Here is a 5,213-nt window from a genome sequence, read left to right as displayed (position 1 = left end):
GAACCAGGTTTCCGTGAAACACAGAGCAGCAGAGTGTGAGAAATCCATATTTGTCCGAGAGAGCAGAAGGATTTCGTCCGTTTTGTTGGGCAGAGAGCGGAGATTTGCCAGATGGATGCTAGGCAACGGCGTTCGAAATCCGCGCTTCCTGAGTCTAACGAGCGCACCAGCTCGCTTCCCCTGTTTGCGCGTCCTGAAGCGTTTGATCAGTGCCGCTGCTCCGCCGACAACAACGTTCAGTAAAACGTCTGAATAATTGAAATCCGGGAAAAGATCTTGTGGTGTGTTCTGCCGAATATTCAGCAGTTCTTCCCTGGTGAAACTGATCGTGTTTGTTAAACAAAAAACAGGAAAAACTAACAAAAACAGTACAAACACTGGAGAGCCGAGCACTGAAGCAGCCGTCTGCGGCACCATCGAGAGCTAACTCTTAACTATAATGGCTTTTTGCTGAGAGTGGGTGTTGGCTTTCTTCATCTCGCCATTGCTCTGTACTTTCCATTCAGACACAATGCACTTATATTCACCGCTGTCAGATGTTGCAGATGCACCAAGCTCTAGAGTAAAGTTTCCAGCTGGAGAATGAAATGTTTGGACATTTCTGCTCTGATACCTTGACCCAACATCTTTCATCACTCCCTCATAGGTAAGACTAATGACATCACTGAAGGAAGCCCCCGAGTCTTTCTTGTGTTGCCATGACACTGATGTAAGGGAAACAGGTCAATTTAGCTCAAAGGGAATTGTTTAAGATTTTAAAGGGAATTTGAACAGAATCACTGTTTTACGGCTGATCACTGAGTCGGCCAGCGATTCATTGAACGAGCCGTGTAACATCAACTCTGCAATGGATATTAATATCCAAAGTATAGTGAAAACACTATTAATTGGCACAGTAACAAGATCGGCAGTTTAAGACATTAACTTGTAAGCACAAAACACAAGATACTTCTCTTTTCAATATGAATAAGGCTTTATTAGATACATCTAACACATAAGCGCATGCACTCACACGTTCACACAAGTTGCAGGAGGATAGAAAGTTAGGACAGAATGGGTTTAAGAATGAAAATGTGAAATCCCAAGTTTACAGCAATACGTGAAATTGCATAGACATGAACAACCATCAATCAATTAATTAACCCTCACACTGAGTTCCTCAATGAGGTTAAAAATATATTAGATAGCTACACCAGTTTATATCAGAGTCTGGAGGTAAGTTACTTACGTTGCCTGTGTAAAGGGCCATTTGTTGTAGTTGAAAAGGGGGTTTTCTGAGGTTGCTGATTGGCTGGAAGTTCAGTAGTCGTTGAAGTGACGTCTTGGGAAGCCGTTGTGGGCAGGTTGAATTTGAACGGGCACTCGAGGTCAGACTCGGAGACACAGCATTACAAAACTTAACTCAGAACACGAAACTCTCAACAGAAAAGAAAATAAACTAAAGTAAAAGAACAGAAGTAAAGTTTGACAAGACTAGGTGGTGTTTCTTCTCATCGTGGTTAAGTAGCAGCAGGCGTGCAGGCCGAAGCACGCTGGAACTGCGCTCAAGGAACGCTAAACGTAATGACAAAAAGCATGACTAAAAGCAATAGCTAAAAAGCAAAAGCTAAAAGTGAAATTTGATGGTGTCCTGAGTATTTAAACTGGCCTTTTGGCCACACCTCAAATGTTGTCTTGACCAATTAGATATTGTCTTTTCTCGGGGTATCATAAATCATATGTTATCTTATCAAGCACGTGGTCCGAACTTTCCCGCTCTTGTAGGGTATAATCTTGGAAATGATTACTATAACATGAATATGATACATTTGACAAATAACTGATGGTCAGAAACGTTTCAAGCAAGCAGATTCAAACACATACATACTAAACATGAATATGAATCCTTAAGCTAGTCAATAGTTTTTAAAAAGACATACACAATAAGTGATTAGAAACATTATAGTCAAATGTGTGGGTTACATATATGATATTGAGTCAAGCAATGGACTGATATTCCTTTATAAGTCTTTTTTGAGTTCATTTTGGTGCATCTACATCTGTAAAAGACAGTTTTTGTGCCATTCTCTGACATAAGGACGTTCTGTGTAGACCAGAGGTTAAAAAGGTCCCCTTGAAGGAATTTCAGTCTTCTAGTCTTCTAGGTGGGGGAAGTCAATCCAAGGATCTTGTGATCATGATTACTATCATGGGTTTACATGTGATGGTCAGGCTGTGCATCTCTTTGACCATCAATCTGGATTACTTGCCCCAAATTTGACAATCTCTTCTCGGGTGAAATTGTCAATAATTGTTCCTAATGGTGTTAATGTTGAAAGCTGTTCTCTGAAAGAGTTGGTTGGTTATCTTGCTTTAGACTGTGTTGCTAGGAGTTGATTTACAACATTCTGTTGCCTTTCTGTGGAATTTGTCTCATGTTTCAACCATGCTCACGATCAAATCTTTAATTTGTCTGGTTCGGGTCTGATACGCTACACTGATAAAGGACCTTTGAATCCCGACACTGAGCAGAAGACCTGTAGTGCATGTTCCTCAGTCTGGCGTCCTTCATCATGCATGAGCCACCGCCAGATCACTCTCTGACCCAGACAGGCAAAAAAAACAAAAAAAAAAAAAAACAAGGTAATGTCAGTGTCTTTAATGCAAGCATTTTTGTTGTGAAAACTGTGACTAGATTGTTTTACAGCAAAGAATGCAAACCAATGCTCTATTTCCAAGGCAAGCGTCACTGTTATTGTCACTCATAATTAGGTTTAGGATTTTTTTTTTTTAAACATCGTTATCTTTCTCCATACTTAACATTGAAAAGCACAATGGCAGCATAGGAGGAAGAACTGTATCGCTAATTACCTTTAGCCGCGGATGCCTCACAGTCTCTGGACTGGATATTTGTTTTTGTATTTTTTTGAAGGTGCCATCTTCATTCATATGTTTTCCTGCCATACTTCACACTGGTATTGGCCCTGGTCCTCAGTCCGAGAGTTGAACGGATGGTCAGCAGGTAGCCGTCCATGTGGACTGGTTTTTCACTGCTTCTCATCTCTGCTGCATTCTCTGGGGCTTTCTTTGTCGAACACATGGTGAGAAAACCCCAGAAGACTCCAATCTGGGCCACTTTCTGCTGGTTCTTCAGCCAAGTCACAGAGAAAGGAAATGACCAGGAAGGTTCTGTGCATTCCACACTGCAGCGGGATGTCCAGTGCGTCTCCCACTCCTGTAGTGGCCCCTTTGAAGCCTTCAGATAAACAAATGAAGGAGCCTGCATCAGGGGCCACTTTGGAGACACAGGAAACAGCATGAGATTAAACAGGTTCTCTTACACAACTTCCTGTGTATGACTGCACTCATACTCAGGCATTACAACAGGTTCTGACCTACATAGTTACATATGACATCTGCTGTACATTATTATGCTACAAATGTATCTGTCATTTGGTAGAAGCTAAAAATGCCATCATGGGTAGGCTGTGTGACCTGTGTTTATCATCAAAAACATTTACAAACTGCTTCAGGTAACAGCAAATCTGACACAAAATACATTTACACAGGTTCATTGATTTTTTTTATTTTTTTTCTCTGCTGTGAATTATTGACTGAAAAAAGCATGAAACTATTAAAATTCAAGAGCTATTTAGACAAATGGATAGATAAATGGGAATAAATATCAACATTTGGTTGTAAGGATATTATTGTTACTTTCATACATTAAACTTTGTTTTTTAGATGCTAAGTGTAAAATCTTGTTGCTGAAGTAAAAATCAGAGAGCCTCTGGCTTAAATGACAGAATATAAATCTCACCGATTCGTTTAATCTCCACATCGCATGCTGCGGTGGTTTTGTGGGCAATCTGTGTCCAGGAACGGTCTGGGTCTTGGATCCACTCAGTGGCTTTGCAGAAGAACTTCCCCTGGTCTGACTGCTGCACTTGAGGCATCTTCAGTCTGTAGGTTGTGTCCTCCACCTTATCCATGCTGATAAGACCAGCACGATAGCGATCCTCAAATCCAGCTCCTGGCTTTACAGTCAGATCTCTGTCCAGAGTAATGATTGGCCGGGGGTTTTCATCCTCTTCACCATGGAGAAACCAGGTGACCATCAGATGAGTATGTTGAAAAGTCTGGCTGGAGACCTGGCACTCAAGCTGAAGAGGATCACCTTCAGACAAGCTCTGAGAGGGAGAGCCAGAGTATGATGCCTCCAGAGTGTCTGCAATCACTGTGGATAAAACAGTCTTTTTTTCCTTTTTGTCATTGAAAATGGTATTAACAAAGTGACAAAAAGTGATTGACCAATTTGCATTTTTCAATGCAATACCAGCATCTAGAGAACTGATATCAGCTGATACTACATCGGTGACTGATGGATAATGCAGTAGTGTTTAATATAAAAATCACCTTCTTTTGGGATACATGGGAATGTGAATGGATGTTAAAGAAAGGATTTCTCTTTCAACAATCTCAAAATGCCAGATCATCTCATTAATCACCCACACCCTCAAAATAAATAAATATCTTACCATTAAGCTTTTTTTCATCATCATAATCTCCGTAATATGCACCACCTGTGTGTAGGGTCACACAGAGCAAATCACCTGCATCATTCTCCTGCAAATTTTTGATCCACAAGAGAACTGAAGATCCTGACAGCCTTTGAATATAAATCTCTTTATTTCTTATTCTACCGGAGAACATTCCGTAGGCAAATTCTGGGTCACTGGTACTGATTATATTTAACTCCATATTTGGTTTCTTGAGAATGAACTGAAAATCCCGGGTAGGTGGGCCTGTAAACCCTGTAACATTACAGGATATGGAGATGGGATATCCTTTCACTCTATACAGCGGACCTAACTGGATCTGGACCTGAATCTGACCACTGCACAGATCTGTGTGGAGAGAGGAATTAGACAGGTAAATCTTAAGAGATATTTTACACAGAAATACAACCCCAAAGTCGGGACATTTTGATATAAGGGCTTCAGTAAAGAAAATTTTTAGTTAATAACCCTTAAATGTCACAAAGCTTCAAAAGCTATTTTTCACGAGTTGTATAAACCACTTGTATGTAACGTTTATGGTATTATATTGTCATTTTTAAAGTCTTACAGTAGTGAAAGTAATCACCATCCACATTCATTGTCTGGGAAAACCAGCTTGAATGGATTGTATGGGGAATCCAGCCAAAACTCATATATCATCAGAGAAAATAAGTC

At 40.4% G+C, this 5,213-nt stretch overlaps 1 pseudogene; it reads right to left on the bottom strand.

The window, feature by feature from the left end:
* LOC122138402 overlaps nucleotides 1-5,137 on the bottom strand; it is a 9,741-nt pseudogene extending 4,604 nt beyond the window's left edge.
* Between the last annotated feature and the right edge of the window lie 76 nt (nucleotides 5,138-5,213).

Source organism: Cyprinus carpio, chromosome B9 (assembly GCF_018340385.1).
Source record: "Cyprinus carpio isolate SPL01 chromosome B9, ASM1834038v1, whole genome shotgun sequence".
Classification (NCBI taxonomy): domain Eukaryota; kingdom Metazoa; phylum Chordata; class Actinopteri; order Cypriniformes; family Cyprinidae; genus Cyprinus; species Cyprinus carpio.
Note: the sequence above shows the minus strand (reverse complement) of the source record. Positions and strands in the feature narration are given on the sequence as shown.